Source organism: Ornithodoros turicata, chromosome 1, assembly GCF_037126465.1.
Source record: "Ornithodoros turicata isolate Travis chromosome 1, ASM3712646v1, whole genome shotgun sequence".
Lineage (NCBI taxonomy): Eukaryota > Metazoa > Arthropoda > Arachnida > Ixodida > Argasidae > Ornithodoros > Ornithodoros turicata.
This window is the reverse complement of record NC_088201.1, coordinates 120,946,237-120,968,512: the sequence shown is the minus strand read 5'-3', so window position 1 is coordinate 120,968,512 and position 22,276 is coordinate 120,946,237. Positions and strand designations below refer to the sequence as shown.

At 45.6% G+C, this 22,276-nt stretch overlaps 1 long non-coding RNA gene across 1 annotated transcript; it reads right to left on the bottom strand.

Moving 5' to 3' along the window:
- Positions 1-11,891: 11,891 nt before the first annotated feature.
- On the bottom strand, positions 11,892-20,235 carry LOC135368502 (uncharacterized). Its single transcript, XR_010414802.1, has 3 exons — positions 20,068-20,235; positions 12,156-12,369; positions 11,892-12,054 (listed from the first exon to the last, which is right to left on the bottom strand). It is a non-coding gene; the product is annotated as an uncharacterized LOC135368502 (long non-coding RNA).
- Between the last annotated feature and the right edge of the window lie 2,041 nt (positions 20,236-22,276).

The following is a 22,276-nucleotide window of genomic DNA, read 5'->3' as shown; positions in this document are numbered from 1 at the left end:
CAGAGGTGGGCAACATCACGACTAACGCGGTGGGGGAATATGCGTCCTGGGCCAACTTCTGAGGGAACTGCGCCGACATATGTCTGAAAGCCTCTGACGAAAAGCCAGGAAAAAATCCAGATAGCACAGCCGGCTCCGGGACTCGAACTCGGGTACCTCCCAGGTTCAACCAGGTATGGGGGAACTTGTTTTTCAAGGATGGCGTGGTATCAAATGAAGTACCTTATGCTGTGTACCAATACGAAATGCGCTCGTGTCATGCACTGCATATGCTTATGACTGTACTATAGCACGAGAAAACAAAATAAACAGCATCCCTGTGTATGCTCCGATAAAATGAGTGCAGGAGTCGATATTGCACATTACAAATCAAAACAGACGTCGAAAAGATGTACACGAGTCAATACGAACACCCTGTCGTTATATGCCCCAATGCGGCGTCCCGCTGTTTTAGGGAATGTGGGCAGCGCGCATAGCGGGCGTTTCACCGGTGAGAGGAGGAAAGGGTGAGGAGGCTCAGCGGACAGCCATAGGGATTTGGGAAAGTGGTCTGGTCGGTCTGTTATTAAGTAGATCGTGGGCAGAACACCACACGTGCACCGTGCGGTTGTAAAAAAAATATTGTCAGTGCAGTGGTTGCTACGTGAATTACTATAAAGGGAGTAAAAACTGCGACAAACTCTTACTGCCTTTAGGTTGTGATTTTAACAACTTTTTTAACAGCATAAAATGAGGGAGACACAATCTTCTGTTTGCTGCAAAACACAATACATTACATTTGTACACACACCGGTTTTCAGACAAAGTGCAAGAACAATTTCAGTTAAACTTTTTCGTACAGAACTATTGCACAGCACTCACAAAACACACATTTAGTACACATCATAATAGAATCAAATATGTTAAAGGTATGGCTTGTGACTGTCTTGGTCATTGATATATTTGCCATTACCGAAGGAAGCTACTTTAAACTACACTGGATGTCACTTAAGTGGCTTCCAAAACAAGATTTTCGTACAGTGTACACAAAAATGTGGAACCATCACAGACGAGTGCAAGGCATTTATGTACTACCTCAACCCTAATAGACTTCATTTCTCTAGTGGTCTCCACCTCAACTAATCGAAAGAATTTGTTGCTGCAGAAGGTATGCAACATATCACGACATACTCTATATATTTCAACAGTGATGATAACATCTTTGAAACATGTACATGTTGTATGACCTAAGGAACAAATAGCAACAATGTCCTGCAGCCGCGCAAACACACCATCTATTTCTACAAAAGAGTTCATTCTGCGTGATTTGTCCAGTACAGCTGTGCACAGCGTAAATGCACCAATAGTCATTTTCTTATAATGAACCCCATCCGGCCTGTTGGTGCCCTGCCCATAAAATGCAACAGTACCATTTTGCAGATGCTTCACCCTCATCCCTTGCATAATGCTTTAAACATTCCCTGAACTTCTCTATCCTTGTTCATAGAATGCATCCAAAGCCTTGGCATTGCTCGAATGTGGCAGAATTTGTCGTTCAGGGTATCGTGTTCCCTTCACCATTTTTCCCAATTTGCCGTCCATACCTTCAAAAGGGAACATAGAGTAAGACGATAACGGGCCCCACTCCTTAAAGGAGCTATGAACTCTACCAAGCAAGCCCACCGACTGTGTCGGCTCCAAACGGCGATTTTAACTTGTTGGCTGTGACACCGTTTGTATAGATGAACCTGATAGGTCCGTATCTTCACCACATATAGCACGCTGCTAGCCAACCATCATCCCCGATGACAACGTTCTCGTTCCTGATTTGTTGGAGGCGGAGCCTATTATGTAGCATTATGGCTACAAATAGGCTCCGCCTCCCGTTTTCAACAAATCAGGGACGAGAACGTTGTCATTCGGGATGATGGTTGGCTAGGAGCGTGACATGTGGTGAAGTTCATTTTTAAGAGTGTAACTCAGAACGTTATGTGTACCTCCGCGTTGGCGTCTGATTCGGTGCTACAATTCTTCAGATGACGTAACAACGGATAGAGGTGTCTGGATGGCGGTGCGTCTACTCGCCCGTATCAGAAAAAAAGTGCGTTTTTGTATTAACCCTGCACACGTTATGAAGGAGAAGTATCGAACAATAAATTGTAAACACAATTACGAAGCGTAGAAGAACAATATTACAGTTATTACACCCGTAACTAAATACATGCAGATAGGAGTTCTTACCTCCTTTAACAGTATCGAGAAGATGAAGCAGCAGGTGTGAATTATAAGTCATGTGCTTTCTGCCGTAGAGCTCCTGATATTCTTTTAGGAAGTTCAGCATGTCATGTTTGATACTGTTCAAGTTTTCAAAACTGATGTGCTGTCCTAATAGGTAGTGCATCATATTCACAAATGCGAGCCAGTTTCGATAGTGCCGTGTGGGGATGTAACCACGCAACACCACTGGTGAGTAGAATAGCATCCAGTTTCGCCATTCTGCGGACTTCCAGTAGTTCACATCTTTCAAAGATCTTGGTAGCCGTAATAGCTCCCACACAGGGCATAGGGTCATCAGTTTCCGGTCCACTTCCTGAAGGTTGTGGCGCAAGTGAAAGCCACGGCATCTTTTTGACTTTAGCCAAAGAAGCGTTGTCGCTTTAACAAATCCGGAGCACACTGCGTGCATGTAATCGACCACAAAGCCAGAAGAAAAGGTGAAGTAAGCTAGGAGCGTCAGGACACTTATTCCTTTGACTCCACAGCTTATGTTTCTCGCTTTTGTTTTGGCTTTGTGGGCATGCTTTTGAAATGACTCGTGAGTCCGTAGTTTTTGGACAGATGTGAGTACGGGGTAAACCCTGCAATGTCCATTGCCTTTCGCAATAACTTCCCCTGGAAGCTCACACCAGTTACAGCCGTGCTTGCCATTGAATTGGGTCATCCCCATGGTCCAGGAAACACTTTTGTCTTCCTTACGTGCCCATGAGAGTCTTCCCACACAATACCACTGGCAGAAAGAGTATTCGTGGTCTGCACAAACGGCAGTAGAAAAGTGTTCATAGCAGGTTTCTTCGGTCCAAACCATAGCCCTGCGAGGATCTGCTTTTGAACCCGCTCTTTGTACGTGAGCTCATTCATCTGTAGTAGAAGAGGCCAGATCCCAAAGGCGCTGCTTTGGAAGAGTGGAACCCCATCCGTGTTGAAGGTTAGGCTGATATCATCAGGTCCCCTAGGGAGCCTTCTGTAGCCGATACTGTCTGTGATGTCCGACATATCATATGATACACTTGTCGGGCTGAGCTTGATTTGTGTGGTTGTTTTCAAAATGTCAGTTATCTGTGTCGCAAGGTCAAGGCAGAAAAAATAGGATGAGGTCCTAACAAGACTGTTTACGTCAAACTCACTCTTGCATTTCTTACACACCACAGTTTCGACTTCTTCCAGACTCCCAATGTAGGAGTTGCAACTGGTGCAGTAAAAATGTCTGCTCTTCTTATATTCAGTGCTGGTGAAATACTTGAAAAATGAATACTTGGATGTTGGGAACTCTGTTCCTTCAGGCAGGTGCGCATTAACCAGCTTCAAAAGGCTTTCGGTCGCCTCCTTCGAGGCATCGTGTCTCAGACTGTGTCCCATGATGAGAAGCATGCTCTCTCCTTTCGTCAGTTTTGATCCAGGGAAGAGGGGCTTTGCCTGTCAATATGGTGGAGAAAACGAACAAAATAAGACATCCACAAGTCAGTGTGTACAAACAGAAGAATATTATGGGCAGGTGGTTGGCAATTATATAAAAATCCCCAGGAAGATTTTGCTTTTTGCTATGCTTAAACTTCTTACAAAATACAAAAAAAAGAAAACCAAGACCATGGTGGCAAGACAAAAGTCTCTACAAAATAGCCCATATACAAGGAACTGTACGCATGCATAGCACCCTGTTTGCATTTCAATCGTTGTGAGAAATACCGGCAAAATCTCACCAATTCACTGTCATTATCCGCTTGCACTGCTGCCTCCGTGTGGTCTTCGATCTCATCTTCATCTGAGGAGATACTTTCAGTGGAGAACGAGCTGTCTGGGCTACAAAAACCGCTGCTATAAGGCGGCGAAATATATTCGTCGTTCAGCTCAGAGCCGGAGCTATGGCCGTCTGTACCTTCATCGTCGTTCGTCCGTGTTTGGCTTCCTGTGGCACAGCACGCTGAACTGGACGAAACTGATTCCTCTGCCAAGTTGCTGCATGCTTCGATGTCTTACCCACTGCTTCGAGCGGAGGATTGGTTGTCGGCATCAACACCAGTGTTCTTTTCTTTCAAACGGTGCTTGGAGCGAATCGGCACGTCACATGTCGAGTCCCAAAGATACTGGTTGTAGTTTCTCTTTCGCTCCATGCTTGCTTGCATTATATGTTAGTTAACGGCGTGAAGTTACAGCTGTGTTAGTTGTAGTTCTGGCATTCAGGCCGTGCAGCGACGACCTTGCGGGTGCGCCGTAACACAGAAACTTACACACACGCAAAATGAGAGGAAAGGAAAAAAAGGCGCAGTAGCTTTCGGTTCTTTACGCGGCTCCGTATTATATGGATCGCTACGGATTCAGCTCGGGATACACATGGATTCCAGCCTTCAAGCCGGACCAAATGTGGATCAAAATACAGGGTATGAACGTACGCCGTGCAAAAACATGGACAATTTCGCGTTAAATAAATGTAGTAAATTAAATAAGTATCCTCAAATTAACGTGTTACTTTTTAGCTTCAAACAGTGGTGATTTCAGTGGCAACCTTCACTGCGGTACGCTACGTTTGCTTGTGAGCTATGAAATTAGGACAACTTAGGACCACGGCCACGGAGCAAGTTTGTTGTACCGCCCTCCGTCATTGCGCGTTTTTACGGAGCCTCGTCTAATTACATTATGAGTCACATATTAGTGCGGTGGGTCACAGAAGCGTCGTGGGACGTCTATCCGGTGCGCGCATTAGTTGACACCGAATTAGCCATCCGGCTGCTTTCGGATGAAGGTGCAATTGCCGAACATAGGAACACGGTAGTGGATGTCTGGTGGAAAACCGGCGAACAGCCAGCGCCGGCCAAACTTCTGGAATTCGGTATGTGCCTGGTCAGAGTACGCCTGTCTGTTATATGTTTTGCAATCCCTTTGTAGGCACGGAAAAGGCCATGGAGAGGCGGCGCACGAAACTAGTCAAGGCTGCCACGGAGCATGGCGATACGGGCCGCCCGCTTGAAGCCGATGGACCACCTCCGAAAAGGCGTATGGTAGGCTGGTTTAACAGGTCTTTCGTTGAACGTAATAGATCACTTATTCGATTTACTTTTTTATTATTATTATGATACGGACGGGTTTTGGAGGGCCTCCATATTCCCGCTTGCAAAATCTCCGGTCTCGAAATTCACGTTCTCGAAGCAAAGCAAGGGGAATGCTCAATGATATGCCGTGTTTAAAAACACATTTCTCTTCCATCACTCAAATTCACGGGTTTTCGATGCCGTCCGAGTCGTTTTAGCGAACGAAAGCCAAATTTCAGCGGCCGTTAGGCTTAACAGGGCGGACACGACGGGACTTAGGAAAAAATGGTCCCTGGCCGTGTGGGCGAAAAAAAAAGGCTCTCGCAAGTGCCTGCGCGGCCAAAAACGCTGAGGCATAGTTGCAGACAGCTGATGGAGTACATCACAGCCATCTAAGTGTTGTTATTCGGTCTCCTGATTTGTTGAAATTCGGCGGTGTCGTAGTATTTTTGTATGTGTGTTAATGGGGGATGAAATCTACATGTCATTAGTGAGGATCTACGTGTCATACAATGCAGTTGCAAAAGAGTGTGACGACTGTAGAGTGTGTCGCATGACAATCTGATTGATATAGCATCTGTGTATGTAGGGAACGCCAGAATGCAGATGCAGTGCCACTAGAAAGGCGGAAGAACTGCAAGATTATATAAAGGTGCTGGAGAAGCGTGTTGAAGTAGAAGAAAGTAACTATGATGAGAATTTATTTGTCTTAGGAATTTACATATCATGTATTTTGGTAATACTGATGAGGTAATAAGCCTTCCATCACTGAGATGTTGCTGCTATGAAACACAGAGGAATATTACAAAAATAGACAGGGCTGAAAACAAATAGTATGCCACCAGCAAATGTGTTAAACATTTAACTGTTGACAGTCCACAAAAGGGAATGTAGTACATTTGTTTGTTTCACGTCAAAAAAATTGTAACCCAATGTTCTTTTGGAATCAATCTGAAGATGAAGGTCCTGCCAGTAATTTGCAACCCTAGAAATTTACAGAATGAGTTTGTAACATTACTACAAATGGCTGAATGTTGCCTGTTTCATGTATCCTGGCCAGATCTATTTTTTGCATTATCACACAAAGTGCAAATATTTCTCTAATTTGCTGTGCAGAATCTATTTATTAGGCATGTCTTCAATGTAAAAATATAAATGTCACCGGTTCTTTTAAATCCACTTTGTCTACCAAAAGTACTATTTTCGTACTTACTGTTTGTATGTGTATCTTGTCACGGGGTATCCGCACATCACATAGTGCACACTGAGCAAAGTAAAATATAATGTCGATGGGTACTTGAGAAATGTGTTCTTATTGGATAAGGGATACTTTTTATGCTGGAAGCCGCCAATGCTTTAAAAATTGAACATCCAACACAGAAAAAACTCCATGAAGAGCTTCAAAGTTTTCTTTTTCTCGTATCATTGGGCACCCGGTGACAAAATGTGAGTAAAAAATTAACCTATAAATTCGTTCATGGCTTCACCGGTAAAAGGACAATGGTCATGCCAGTGCTTGCAAATTTTCATATCATTCCACCATGTGAGCAAATTCATGCCGTGCCATGTGAATAATTCATGTTAACCAACATGTGCACTTGTGTTCACTTCTGATTTCCTTAAAGGCACGTGCGTGATGACAGGTTAAGAATGTGGTTGTTTCAGCAGAGAGTCAGATGCAGTTCTATAAATGTATCTGGAATCCTTCATCCTTGGTGATGAATCGCTCCAGCGAAACAGCTTTGTTATTTTTAAGCACATTTTTTCATGCCGTATCATGCCGGAATGTCCACTTGTATCTCGCACAGAACCATACAGGTTGTGCAGAAGAGTATTTTTGTAGCATCAGCAAAAAAATGAAAAGAAAACCACCACAAGAGATTAACGATGAAAGATGGAAGTCACTGAAAAGGTTAGCCAGCTGTAGCACTCGAACCTACATCTTTTGGATTACCGTTCCAGGGCTCTACCAACTGAGCTAAGCTAACACACCTCCACAGCGACTTCCAAGGGCGTGTCATCTGAACGGACAAATCAACCACTCTCTCTCACTTACCCCCTTTCACTCTTATATTTTTCTCACTCATACACACAATCATACGACGGGAGTGAGATGACGCGCTCTTGGAAGTCGCTGGGGAGGTGTGTTAGCTTAGCTCAGGAGGCGCCTCCTCGTCAATATGCGGCGGAGCCTGTGTGTACGGAAGTCAACGGTGGACTTGTTGATACAGGAACTGTCCCGTCTGATGGCGGAGCCGCAGCCGTGACTCCATTTCCGGACACGAACACTGAAAGTTGTATGGGCACATCCACGTGGGCAGAAGACATGGACTATCACGACAGTGTGACCAAGAGAAGGCTCTCCTCATCGCCTTACCGTGCTGCCGTCAAGACCTTGAGAGTGGGCTCTTCAAGTGACATCCAGGAGGATTCTAGTGACACCCTAATTGCGGTCACGCCGGCGTCAGGTACCCAGGTATCGTCACCGTCTGGCAATCCCGCCTCGCAGGACACCGGGAGTGGGAAAGCAGCGCAATGGACGACGGTAGCAGCCCGCCGTGGACGCAGAAACCGGCACCGCACGTCATAGAGGGTCTTAGCTTTTCGGCTCGGGTCCAGGGGAAGATGTGCTCGTGCGAGTCAGGAAGATGCCTGTAGAGGCTAAGGTGAAAGATTTTTCTTCCACCTACACACCGGCACTCTACCTCTGCGCGCTTGGCTGCGAGAACGAGGTTTCTTCATGGCTTTCAATAACTACAACTGGTTGCTTTCTTCTTCTGGGACGTCTTCCAGCATGCCTTCAAGAGGAACATCTACCTGAGTGCGCGGGCTATTCGGTACCTCCCGATCCGTCCAGAAGGAGAGCTCCCGTGAGGCGTACTTATTTTGTTAGGTAGTGCGGAGGACCCTATCTGGCTCAAAGTACTTGAGCTCGTTCTGTCAAGCCCCACGGAGTATCAATGGACTGACCCTGGTCCTCAAGTCACACTCACACTTTTGTACATACTTCATCTCAAGCATGTATTCTTGTGTCATTCCTCTTAATCACATACCGCATCTTGCATTGTAAATACCATCTACGTCTTGAACTGTAACAGTGTGAAATAAACCGTTCTTGGAAAAAAAAAAAAAAAGTGTTAGCTTAGCTCAGTTGGTAGAGCCATGGACCGGAAATTCAGAAGATGTGGGTTCGAGTCCTGCAGCTGGCTAACCTTTTCAGTGACTTCCATCTTTCACCGCTAATTTCTTAGGCAATTTGAGGCTTTGTATGTATTTGTCCTTTCTATGTTGTTCCAGCCTCAGAACATCAGTTCTCTCATGTGCAGTACAAGAAGTTCTGTTTCATAGCTCTGATGTCATGTTGCGTCCCCTTGCTATAGATTCCTACAAGATGGTGAAAAGGCTTCAAAAGATCACCTCAAAACAAGAAGATGCTAAGCATGTTGAAACAGGAAAGGTAAGGTCTTTGTCTTCAGGGTTTATCCCTGTTCATTGGGCTTTTAGAGGGGAGTGTGAATTTGGTACAATGCATATAGTAATTTCACAGGTATTAACTGCACTGCAGGGAAGATGCGAGGTTGGTTTTTCTGTCTTGTTAGGAAATGTTTTACATATAAGCCGCACTTTTAGATAGGCCGTGGGTATTGGTGGCGAATATCTATTATACTAAACAAAAACTTTCCAATTTTCATCCGGTTAAACCCGACCATGTAAAATTCTGTGAGTCACACATTTAGTCTTGCAAGCAATTATACCACCCTCCTTCGGATACAAAGCAAATTTTAGAGATCCAGAATGCTTTATTAGTCTGAGTCACTTGGATGCATTCAAAGAGCAAATGGTTGCTATTTCAAAATTGTCAATGAAAAATCCATGCAGTAAGAAACGTCACGTGGTAAGCTCGTCTGCCAGTTGTGAACGTTCTTGCAGTCGTGCATCCATACAAATATTTGTACAAACAAGTGATGGACCAATGAGACCATGCACTAAAAATGGGACAGGCTGCAGGCTTATTCCAGGATTATTAGTTATGTTATTATTATTATTATTCGTTTTTTTAATTAATATTAAAGAACCAAACTAGACCAGTAACCTCATTAACATGCATCTTTAATCTCGCATTTCCTTCGAGTCACCTCATTGTGAGCTCTTTCCCGCACATTGCTGCCATTCTTTTACTCACCAAAGTCTGCTCAGGATCTGAACTTGTCCACCCCTGCTCGGACTGTTTCCATTTGCACACTGTTTTTCTACCATACCTGGCAGCTTTTTAAATAAAATCTGGATAACGCAAGTGAGATCCTGAAGGACAGCTTATGTTTGAAATATCAGCTTCCTACCTGTGCTTTTTGTTTTTTTCACGGGATTACTCTTGTGCCAACTTTCTAACACAAAGCGTGCACGCAGGTAAACATCGGTGAAGGAGTGATTGTAGAGAAGACTATTCTTGACCGCCTTCATGCCCATTGTCGTGGGGCCCCAGCAAAATTTGCGCGAAACCTGCTGAGGCACCTGTTCACGCTGGTCGAACTTCAGAGTAGATCGCTCTTCGGGAGAGGCAGCAATGCCCGAAAGGGCATCCCAACTAAGGAAGCACTGGATCCAGCCCGTGTCAATGCTATCATCGGTATGTATTAACTAACTCTCATACAGCACATAACTTTTTACCTGGTGCACATGCACTGTGTTGATGTTACTGCTAGACAGGCTGTTCTCAGGCGCAGTTCTTAAACTTTTGATAGACCGTGCCACTGCACCTCTGCTAGTCATATTCCTTGCGTATGTTTCATGTCATAGGGCAAACAGCACTAGGTTTTTGTTCAATCCAACCTGTCACCTATCCCCTTGTGCCATGCAGTACTACATTAGTTATCGGTAACGGATGCAATGATTGCCATTTTTTGCATGTCAGGGCAGTGCACTTTAGCCTTCCGCAGGCAAAGAATGTGTCTGAATTGTTAGTCTAGGAAAAAATACTTTCAAAACAGCCTTTATAGAGAACATTCGAAGTGCCAGGCATTGGATTACTGGGTATGTCACAAAAAATGAGCAAAGTGGGCTGAAACAATTATGAAATATCCAGCAGCTCCTCCAGAAATTGGTCTGAAATGTCTGTCAGCATCTGTGTCCAAACAATGCTTTTGATAATAAGACCCACATCCCAATTTACTCACTGAAATTGAGTTGTTATACGTGACCTCTGCTTTTCTTTTCAGGATATGTGTGTTCCAAGTTCGACACAAGTGCTGTACAAATCAAAAACAGCCTTTCATCGATGCTCTCCAGAGAGATAACTAACAAATAATTGAATATGTATGCTTCATGAGTAGTCACTGCCTCCTACCTCACGTGACATTCTAGCAATGCATGCTTGCCAGGAACGTAGCTTTCAGTAATGAATAATACACATTAGAAACACAGCAGAGTTCCTACGTCATGCAGTAAACAGAAAGTCCGTTGTGAAAACTCATCAGAAACACGGTGGCCAATTTTCAATTGAAACTCATCAGAACCACATTACGGAAACTCAACAAAAAGTCTGATGAGTGTAATGTGAAAACTGAATGATGTTTCATAAGAATATCAATAAGAATTTTTATAAGGGAAGTCACATATCCTCCTCTTCACATGTGTCACGACGAGATCGATTCATCTCGAGTTAGTGACCGATACGACGGCGAAAGCCTTCCTCATGGCGTTCCCACGATTTATATCAAGAAGGGGAACTCCTTCTATCATGTACAGCGAAAATGCTCTTGCTTTCGAGAAGGCGTCGAAGGATATTCAAGACTTGTGGAAGATAATGCGTAGCACCGATTCACAAGACTTTATGATATACTATATACTATAATTTTTTTATATTATATACTATAATATTACTATATCCAAGACTTCTCGGAGTGGATATTCCACAACAGGTCCTTTTCGAGAATGGGAAGCGGCGTACCTCGTGGTCGTCCATTCTCGCTCCTGCTCGGTGTTCTCTGCCGTTGGGTGTTCACGGAGCGGCCCTTTAGGCGTGGTAATCAAACGGGAGGTGATCCAGAGACACTTCACAGTGGCTCTGAGAAGAGCTGATTTTTCGTGAAGGGCCTTAGGGAAATCAGCTAGTTTACGAACACTGTTGCCTTGCCACCTTTCCCGCGACTTGGCGTGTTGTTGACGACGAACTGATCGAAGCAATGGAGGTGGTGGTGGTGATTTAAGGAGAGAACACGAGTGAGGGGTGTCTGCCGAAGGTCGAAGTAAGCCAGCAGTTGTTCCGAGCGTTTCGCCTCGTAACCGGCATTCTACAGACGCGCGGTCACGTGGGAGAGAAAGCGGACTCATGGCGCGCACGAGGCGGCACAGCCCAGCGGGCAACAGTGAATCGCGTTTCCACGCACAGTCACGCAGAAAGCTACGCTTGCAGCGAGCGAGCGACAACCTGAGGTCCTGAAATGGCATTCCTCTCCGAGTACGCTACTGGAAGCACTGCTAAATACTGCTGTACTTATCAGCCCCACAACATTTTACTGAAAATCTGCTGTGACCAGCATCCCTACAGAATTTACTTCAGTTCAATTTGTCTTGAAATTCCCCAAACACTATGCCCCAGTGACACTATAGAACAGTACAGACGAATACATTTATTTAGCTTCTTATCTTTTTTTTCAAAGGTACTGTATCTTGTCGCAAACAACACGGTTGAAGTCGGCGTCAGTAAGGGGTGCTTTGCTTCCTTCTCGACGTCCACTTTCGTTGGCCACCTTTAAATATTCATAGTAGGCACCTGGAGTGAAGCATAAGGTAGAGAGTCTCCTTCCCATCCAGGTAAAAAAACAAGATTATTTAACATGGCTGTTATAAACAGGTCATTATCAGGATGCTCACCACGTGCAGCTGCAAGCTTCAGGGGGCTCAGTGGAGGCTTTGCCACGCCGTCTTTCACCGTGTTACACTTCATGCCTTTCACGCTTCTCTCCCTGAGGACGTCATCGCCCCCCACAGCAGAGCAAATGTTGCGGAGGAACTTCGGGTCTGTCTTAGATGTGAGGAGGGAGGCCCATGCTTGTGCTGGAATCATAACGCCATGTCCGATAAACACCTGTGGGAGTGAAGACATTAATTGTGCTGCTCCAATTCGACATGACATCTCGGTCCCCTGGGGACATTTGCATGATGCTGAGTACATTCTCATTATCGTTCGCACTCAGCTACCAAAGCTACTAAGAATGAGAATGTACTGAAACTTTTGATGCAAATGGACCCTGGTTGCACAGCTACAACACTGACAGGTTTCTGCTGTGTTACTTTGTGGACTCTGTAGCACGACCAATGCTGCAGAACATGAAAAGGTTCAATGGAGGGTTTGGGTGCTCATTCTGTCTCCATCCGGGTGAAATTGTAGGCCGTACTCTGAAGTATACAATCCGGAGACCGAGTCCCAGACACAGGACAGACAATGAAACACTGCGCCACATGAAGGTGGCACTCAACACAGGAGAGACACAAAAAGATGTCAAGGTACCGTCACCCCATATTAACCTCCCCATGTTTGGAATTGTAACAGGATTTCTCCCTGATTCCATGCATTCTGTCTGCCTCGGGCTTGTGAGACAAGTGACACTGGTTTTCTGGACTCAGAAGTCCACATCACCTGACGCCGAAGGAACGGAGTAGTGTAAATGGAAGGCTACGCAGCATTGCCTCACCAAATGAATTGTGCCACCTGCCCCGAATACTTGAAATGCATAAAATATGGGCCATGGAGTAGAAGAACTGGCTCTTGTACTAAGTGTGCCCTGTTTGAGAGGCAACCTCCCATCGCGTTACTTGAGCCATTGGATGAAGCTGGCCTCAAGTGTGTACATCCTCCTGCAAGACAGCATATCTGCTACAGAGCTAAATATCACCCGTAACCTTCTGCACAAATTCAATCTCGGTGTGGATGAACTTTACAAAAAAGAAGAAATGACATTTAATGTGCACTTGTTGCTTCATCTCGCAGACAGTGTTGAAAACTGGGGGCCCCTCTGGGCACATTCTGTCTTTGTTTTCGAGGGTATAAACCCCATTGTGCAGAAATTTGCGAGTGCTTCCAAGGGGCTTCCACTACAAGTGGTTAAGGGATATCTCCTTTCATCTTCCTCGAGAAGCATGAGGGTCCGTAGCCCAATCGCTCAGTGCTCTTGACTATGAGTCAAAAATATCAAACTACTGTAACGTAAAAAGTGCAGTGTCTACGGGTATCTTTACCGTGTTGGGCAAAGCTATGCCTATCCCGGACTTGGAACGTTCTTCAGTTTTGCAGCACATCAAGAGGCACTGCTCCGGAGCTTTGGGATCTTCCCTCAGGAAGGCACGCAGGGTCATCTTCAAGTCTCTGATTCTGACTAGTGCAGAGTGGGTAACTAAGACTTGCGAGCAAGGTTTACTTGTCAACAGGGGACTATGGAGCAATCCAGCACGTATATACCGCCAAGGAGGCAGAGATGTGCATGCTTCATGTTCACACATTTGTTGTGAGAAGCCTGCCACATGTGGACCACCTTAAAGAGGTCGTGGAGGTGAAAGACTCAGTCTATGTTGATGTAGTAACTATTGTGTCAACACGGCAAACGGTAAACTGTTGTGTCAAAGTGTATGTACGTAGACATTGGGTCAAAGCAATATGTTTCAAGGCTCTCGAAAATCTGTGAAAAAAGCTAATTTTGGAGACTGTTCTTGAATACATTAGTTCATCAAAGCTGTCTGACTATTGTTGTCTGTCTGGGGGTAGTGATGGTGTTCTGCAAGCACCACCTGATACATTACACAAATGTTGCACAAACTATATTTTTTTATAAGATGTGTTCTCACGCCACATGTAACTTTGCATGGCCTTTTCCAGCAATGCGACGTGCAGGTGGCAAATCCGTGGCAGCATATCATTATTTACAATTCATGCGCAATTTGTCGGTTTGGATGTACACGGATGCACTTTTTTTTTTCACATAATCTTCAGCAGAAGCACAGTACGTTTGCTGTAATGGAAACTTGCTGTAACCTGCTGCTTCCAGCAGTAAGGACTTTGATGAAATACTCAGCAGGAATACAGCATGTTTGCTGTAATAGAAGGTTGTTGTAACCTGCTGCATCCATATGTAAAAGGCTTGTACGAAATATTCACCAGGTACACAGCATGTTTGTTGTAATGGAAACTTGCTGTAACTTGCACCAAATATTCAGCAGGTACACAGCATATATGCTGTAATACAAACTTGCTGTAACCTGCTGCAGCCAGCTGTAAAAGCACTTATATGAAATATTCAGCAGATACACAACATGTTTTCTGTAATGGAAACTTGCTGTAACCTGCTGCTTCCCGCAGTAAAAGCACTTATACGAAATATTCAGCAGGTACACAGCATGTTTTCTGTAATGGAAACTTGCTGTAACCTGCTGCTTCCAGCAGTAAATGGACTTTTAGGAAACATTCAGCAGGTACACAGCATATATGCTGTCATACAAACTTGCTGTAACATGCTGCATCTAGCAGTAAACACACTTGTGCGAAATATTCAGTAGGAACACAACACAGCGCTGAAAACAGCAGTCAGCTGTGTCTGCTGAAATTTTGATTTCCAGCAGGAAGGCAGGAGAATAGCGGCAAAATTTCTTATTTGCAAATATGTTACTGCAGAAATGTTGTAGAAAGCCGTGTTCTTGCTAAAATTAGTTTAGCAAAAAAATCCGGTGTGTTTTCCTGTGTCTTGCTGCTTTCAGTTGAATGCAGCAAAAATCCAGCAGGAAGGCAGCAAAAGAACAAAAAACAGCAAAAATACAGCAGATCTACAGCTCATATTTTTGTCAGGGAACAGAAATATTGAGAGATTCGCGTGCTTTCCGTGGCCACCACTGCTCAAACTGAATGACTGTCCAGGCACACGCTACAATTACATGTTGCAATTGAATCCATATTTAGTTGTGCCTTTTCAACTTTCCAGAAAACTTAAGCGGCGGGGCTCAAAGGAAAATATCGATCCATCGTGTGCAATTATGAAGATTTCAAATACTCTCAGACGATTCAAGAGCCTTCAAGAGCCTCAAGCCCAAGGCTTTTTATCTCGTCTTCCACCCAAAGAAGAAATAACTAAAACTGAAGCTGAAAGAAGGTCCACAACGCAGTTAACGAAAGAACCAATCAAACATGAAATATTATCTATTTCATGTAACTCTGTAGTTCCTCAACTGCTGCAATTTAATTACGCTATAGTTATGCTACATGTGCATTACAATATGTGTAATGTTTGACTATAAATAAAATGCATTTTTGCATTGTAGTTCCTTGCATCTGCCTTTGTCGGGAACAGCGAACCTGCCAAGGAGCACTGCTTAGATACGAGTTTGTCCGTTACTAGCTAAACTCTGTTTGAACAGGAACCACTCCAAATGGAGCCACTTCAACCGCTCCCAGCTGAACAATGAAGTCTGCAGCCGGTCCCAGCCTCAACTGGGACTTTGTGATCTGTGTTATCGAACAGGGACCAGTTGTCCCAACTGGTACCAGTTGAGCTGCGACCGCTTCAAGTGGTCCCACTTGAACGTTTCCATGTTCGATAACACAGTTCAAGTGATACCAGTCAAAACAAAATATTCGTCTGGGACGCGAACGCTCGACAGCGGCTGATCCACCTCTTCAGTGAAGTCCAGAATTGTTGCTACGCTTCGGGACACGAACATGGTTGGCATCGATCGGGATCTGAAGTCAAAATGGTGATAAAAATATTTAGATTTGAGAATCTCCGACAACAGCAATTGTAGAAGCATAAAACGGATACTTCCAGACAGTCGGTCCGGGTCTTCCAGCAGCCATTCCAGAACATGGCTACTGAACATAGAGCGTTATACGATGGCTTCAATGCTGTACGTGGCACACAAGGAACCTAGACGGCAGCCATATCAATTACTGCTCCTTGCGCTGACTCACGTAAGCTACGTCATGCACAACATTTGTGTGGTAAAGAGAGCTGTATGCATATTGTGGCATGTCACAAATTAGGTGGGACAGAGGTGAACAAAACGCAACCCTGGACAGCTGCCACAGAGGCAAACGGCAGGTCAGTGGCATGGTTCAGGTCACTTGCTGCAGAGTACACTGCTAGGAAATCGGAATCCCGGCGTCGGAAAAGTGGCGCACCCATCGACCGGAAGTGTTGCCGCAATAAACCTATCCCGCAAGTACGGTAGGGTCACCGCAGGAGAGTTGGCCCCCACGTATAGCTATGCGTGGCTGTTCCGTGTCTGGGGAAAAGGGGATCCTGGTGGTTGAGTGGGCCCACGTGTTGTTTTGGACCCTTAGGGGCCCCCCTGGGAAAGCAACACACCACTTTGAGCCCTGCTTCCCATAGACGGGGGTCCTAGAAGGCCCGGCCAGGACTATTCAGCCAGGAGCCATCTCTTTAATTTCTAATTTATATTTTTAAATTTCTTTCTCTCCCTCTCTCTTCCCGCCCACTTCTTCCTCTTTGCACCTTCTTTGGCGGCAAGGGTCAACCTTGGGCACTACTTCTTCCTTTAGAAAACTGCATTCGGGTATAGTGCAGAGGCAGCGTTAACGTATGGGACACGTTCCCTCGTTGGTCTCCACGGTGGGTGACACACCTGCTGCAGCGAATCACTTCCTCTGCTTTATGGATAGCACACACTCAAAAGCACCTCATCGGCGCCACAAAAGGCACCGCACCGAAATTCAAACACAGAATTCAGAACCACTAGGGAGTGTTTCTCCCTTTCTCATTGCTACAACTCTTAAACAAGTCATAGGTAGAGTATACAATGCAAAAAAATGGAGAACTGGTGACATACACATTGAGGTACAGAGCAGGCAGCAGAGCTCAGCACTGTTGCCACTAAAGCAAATTGGTGATGTTCCAGTTTCAGTGACTGCGCACCGCACGATCAACACAGTCAGAGGTGTTATCTCTAGTGAGGAGTTACTGCAGCGCTCCGAGACATAGATCGAGGAGGGTTTAAAAGACCAAGGGATGATCAGTGCCAAACGGATATCCATCCGCAGGGACAACAAGGAAATAGCTACCAGGCACGTCATATTATCTTTCCAGTTGCACACGCTCCCCACAGAAGTAAAAGCTGGGTATGTAAACTGTCACGTCCGACCCTACATACCCAACCCGCGTCGATGTTTCAAGTGCCAGAAATTTGGCCACCATTCTCAAGTGTGCCGCGGACACCTGATGTGCCCCAAGTGCGCGGGTGACGCCAATGACCATACTCCAGAGTCGTGTAAGAACACTTTCCGTTGTGGCAACTGCAAAGGCCACCATTCATCCTGTTCAAGAAGCTGCCCACGCTTTAGCGATGAAAATGAAATCTTAAGAATTGAGATTGTACAGCAGCTGACATACAAAGCAGCGAAAACACAACTGGAGATTCAGAAAAGAGGAACTTTCTCTGAAGTGGTGCGCCGGGGAGTTACATCGCTCAGAGTATCCGTGGCGACCCTAACGTGTGGGACTCCACTCCACACTCCCCAAACACAAGACAAGTCTGCCGAGAGTTCGCCTCCGCCGGCTCCTGCCACAATCTCTACGGAGGTTGATGGCGCGATTTCAGTTTGGGATGGACCCACTGGGAGCTCATCCCAGAATGTCACGCACTCAATGGAGCTTGACGACAATGGAGCTGGATGTCGCAGACATCATCATCGTCTTCCAAGTACACTGGACCGGAGAGCTCCTTCCCAACGGAAGGAGCAAGGACAAAAACACGGAGGTCAAAGTAAGGGCAAGTCGAAGGAGAAACAGAGAAGAAACATACGTACACGATGAAAATATAAACCCTTTCCGCCGACATAATGTTTTAGGAAGAACCGCACAGACAGTGCTCGCGCATCCGGTGGTGTGGTTGTAGTCCTTCCACAGTGCATACATTCAAAACACTTTCCACTTGTTACAGACTTGGAGGCAGTAGCAGTCGCAGGACTTGCCTCGACTGCGCAGGACTTGCCTGCGCAGGACGTGCCTCGACAGGACTTTCACGGTATGTTCACTTTACCTGTCCCCATCCCTGCGGCATAATAGACAGACGTCATATGTTCCTCCGCAACGGCATATGAAAGGTTTGCAAGTAAAGAAGAATGACGACGTGGACATATCCACAAACAAGTGCCAGCAGCGAGAATCAGTGCAACACCAGGAAGACCGAAGGCAAGTGTAATTCGAAATGCGGGATGGCGTGCCACTCGAAAGTGGGGTCGGAGTGCAAGGCAGCAACGGCGAAACCTGGACACAGAGAAAAATTCGCTACGTTCACCCTACTAAAATAGTGCAACATATCTTGCAGCTGGATTTAGGGGACAGGTGAGCCTTTCGGTAACCGCAAAATTATTGGAATAGGTATTGCAGTGGCTGAGGTATGCCATACCACGATGGCGTGCCACTCGAAAGTGGAGTCCTCCTGCGGTCATATTTTTTACTTTCTTCATTCCGTGCATGACTGCAGCTCCGTCACAATACACGCATTGTTAGACAACTTTCGCCTCTCCTGCTTTTCCTCTAGGCCTGAAGTACGCGCTTTCGTTTTCCTCGTGGTTTTTGGTAGACGCTGTATGACAAATGTTTCCAGGCAGGATTGTCGCTTTTCAGCAAACGTAAAAAATAACGACCTGCTGCGGTAATATTTTGCTTTCTTCATTCCGTGCATGACTGCAGTGCATTTTTGCAGCTGGATTTAGGGGACACGTTGGCCTTTCATTAACCGCAAACTTATTGGAATAGGTAGGCTGAGGTATGCCATACCAAACATCGGCAATTTTCTTCTCTCACCTAATTTTACTGACATCTCTTTCGGCAACGAAACAGGTTAGAATTGTTTTCTATACATTGAACGACAGAAGAAAGATTGCGCATTAAAAGCATACTTCATTTACGGATTTCTGGCTTGCCGTCGACGAGGTATGAGGGCTAAAAAAATGTAAAATTTGTGTCATACCTGCCAATTTGGTATTTTTCCCTGGTCCCTTCAAAGTTACACCATTTTCTCTTCCTACAGGTATACTACAGTGACCAGACTTTAAGTGTGCTAGCTATGAGGGCTGTGACGCGAATGGAATGGCATCAGTAAGGCTGAAAAGTCACGGGGTCATTCCAGGCGAAATGATCCAATGGGTGCGCTCGATCCCCCACAATTTTGGTTCAAAAAATTACCACCCATTCCTTACGACAGGAAAAGGCATGTGTCCGAGCTTTACTCGAAAATATTTGCCCGCTCAGAATTTACGCCGGGGCAAAGTTTGTAAGAATGACGTAAACCATATCGGGAAGTAAGTAGACTAGTGGGCAGAATATCGCAGCTGGACAGGTTTTTGTGGTGCAGAACGAGAGAGCAGGGTTCAAATAATGTGCCAACACTAAAATATTCCCGCTTGTTCCACATCTGGCCAGTCAAACGGACCCCATTCGCAGGGCTATTTCGTCCTATTTTGGGCCTCGCTAAGGATACTTTCCAGATGAGTGAGAAATCCAAGAAAAATTGAGGATATCAACCACTTCCAATACCATAAGTTAATTTATTTTGAAGATTCAATTCGCAGTAGTGTTTGCTACATTTAATCTCAAAGTTTGAACTTTGTTCAAAGTTCGGTGATTTCGATGCGAATTTTGAAAGTGAAGCGGTCGACGGGCAGCAGTAAAAAGGTATGCAGATGATAGCTCGAAATGCAAAGCAAAACATATAGAAAAAGTAAAAAATTACTTTTCCATAAGCGCGAGAAAATATTTTTTATGTCAGACATGGTACGTACGGACCGTGCGGGTATACTGACGGGCGGCTCTCGTAGCCGTGGTTTGCAGAAGACGCCTGCCGGCTGGGTGACAGCTGTACCGTAGTAGTTCTGGACCTTCCTTTTTAAAAACCTAAATTGTCTTTGTTGAAATCATTTGTAATTCCATCTTCGGCGTTCAGTCGTCGCAGTAAGAGAAATGCACAACGGTCCGTGAAGTGGTAATGGCGGTGGCGCTGCGCTCACAGGGGGAATAGGCAGTTTTCGCCCGTTTCCACAGCATCAGCGGCAGGGGTAGACTGGCCATAGGACTCACCGCGAAATTTCCCGGTGGGCCGATGGGGCTGGATACACATGGGCCGCTCAGAAGGCCGCTTAAGTGGGCCGCATAGTGCTAATCACTACCAGTGTCACGAGTAAATGCTTGCCTGTGCAGTACCACCTCGATGCGGTAATTTGTGCCGACGTTATCTGTGAATGCACGTTGATGCTGTGGAAGGGCGAAAGCAGCCTATTGCCCCTCAGAGCGCAAAGCCACCGCCCTCACGACTTCACAGACCGTCGTACCCCTGTTTTACTGCCACGATTGAACGCTGAAGAGGGAATTACAAATGATATTGTAGAGGAGGGGGTATTCCTCTACATGAATCTTGACCGGCGATGATGGAATGTCCCAGCCGGCAGATGGACGTGGCCCCACGCTAGGACGGTGCCGGTAGAACTGGCTGGCAGGCGCAGTAGCGCGCGGCAGCAGAGGCGCGTCGTCGTCGTCTTCCACGGGCCGCCACATCATCAACACAGACCATTTCGATTCTCAAAAAGAAAGGTCCAGAACCACTATGGTACAGCTGTCACCCTGCCGGCAGGCATCTTCTGCAAAGCACGGCCACGCGAGCCGCCCGTCAGTATACCCGCACGGTCCGCATGTACCATGTCCGACATAAAAAATATTTTCTCGCGCATATGGAAAAGTAATTTTTTAGTTTTTTTATATGTCTTGCTTTCAATTTCGAGCTATCATCTGCATACCTTTTTACTGTTGCGCGCCGACCGCTTCATTTTCAAAATTGGCATCGAAGTCACCGAACTTTGAGTAAAGTTCGAACTTTGAGATTAAATGTAGCAAAAACTACTGCGAATTTAATCTTCAAAATAAACGAACTTAATGTATTGGAAGTGGATAATATGCTCAATTTTTCCTGGATTTCCCACTCATCTGGAAAGTATCCTTAGCGAGGCCCAAAATAGGACGAAATAGCCCTGCGAATGGGGTCCGTTTGACTGACCAGATGTGGAACAAGCGAGAATATTTTAACCTTGGCACATTATTTGAACCCTGCTCTCTCGTTCTGCACCACAAACACCTGTCCAGCTGCAATATTCTGCCCACTAGTCTACTTACTTCCCGGTATGGTTTACGTCATTCTTACAAACTTTGACCCGGCGTAAATTCTGAGCGGGCAAATATTTTCGAGTAAATCTCGGACATATGCCTTTTCCTGTCGTAAGGAATGGGTGGCAATTTTTTGAACCAAAATTATGGGGGGTCGAGCGCACACATTGGATCATTTCGCCTGGAATGACCCCACGAGAAAAAGTCGCGTCGCGAAGACGGCGCCACCTTATCCCCTCTCTATCTGTGGGCTGGTTGATCGTAGGAAGGTCCGCGAACCTGCTTTCGTCTTCACTGAAGTTCGTCTCCAACGTTTTTTTTTTCACTGAAATAAAAAAAAAGTCATTGGCGGACCTTGGTTGATTTAAAATGGAATTACCAAGTAGTTAATTGCAGTTGTGCTGTTGCACAGCAGTAGCTGTTGTGGAACAGTGCACCGGTGTGCTCTACGTGTCAGGCATCTGGCTGTCAGTTGAGTGTTCATTCGCCTGGATCACGCACTGGGAGGAGGTGAACAGCAGCAGGTGGTTGTTTCTACACGAGCTGTTATTTTTCTTTGACGAGGTACACATTGTGGTTTTACCTCGAAAATGATAAGCAGCTAAGCACTAAATGCAACCAAAATGTTTCCACATACAGTGAAAGTAGGGGGGGGGGGGGGGTCCGTCAGCGCAGTCAGTACATAGACGCGCAGCTGCTTTCACCTTATGTGTAATCATTTTGGTTGTGTTTAGTGCTTGGACACGTGGAAATGTCACCCATGGCTCCTCTCTATCTTGCATCGATCCTTCACGTAACACCCGAGGCAAGGAAACACGTAACCGACAGCCAGATAGC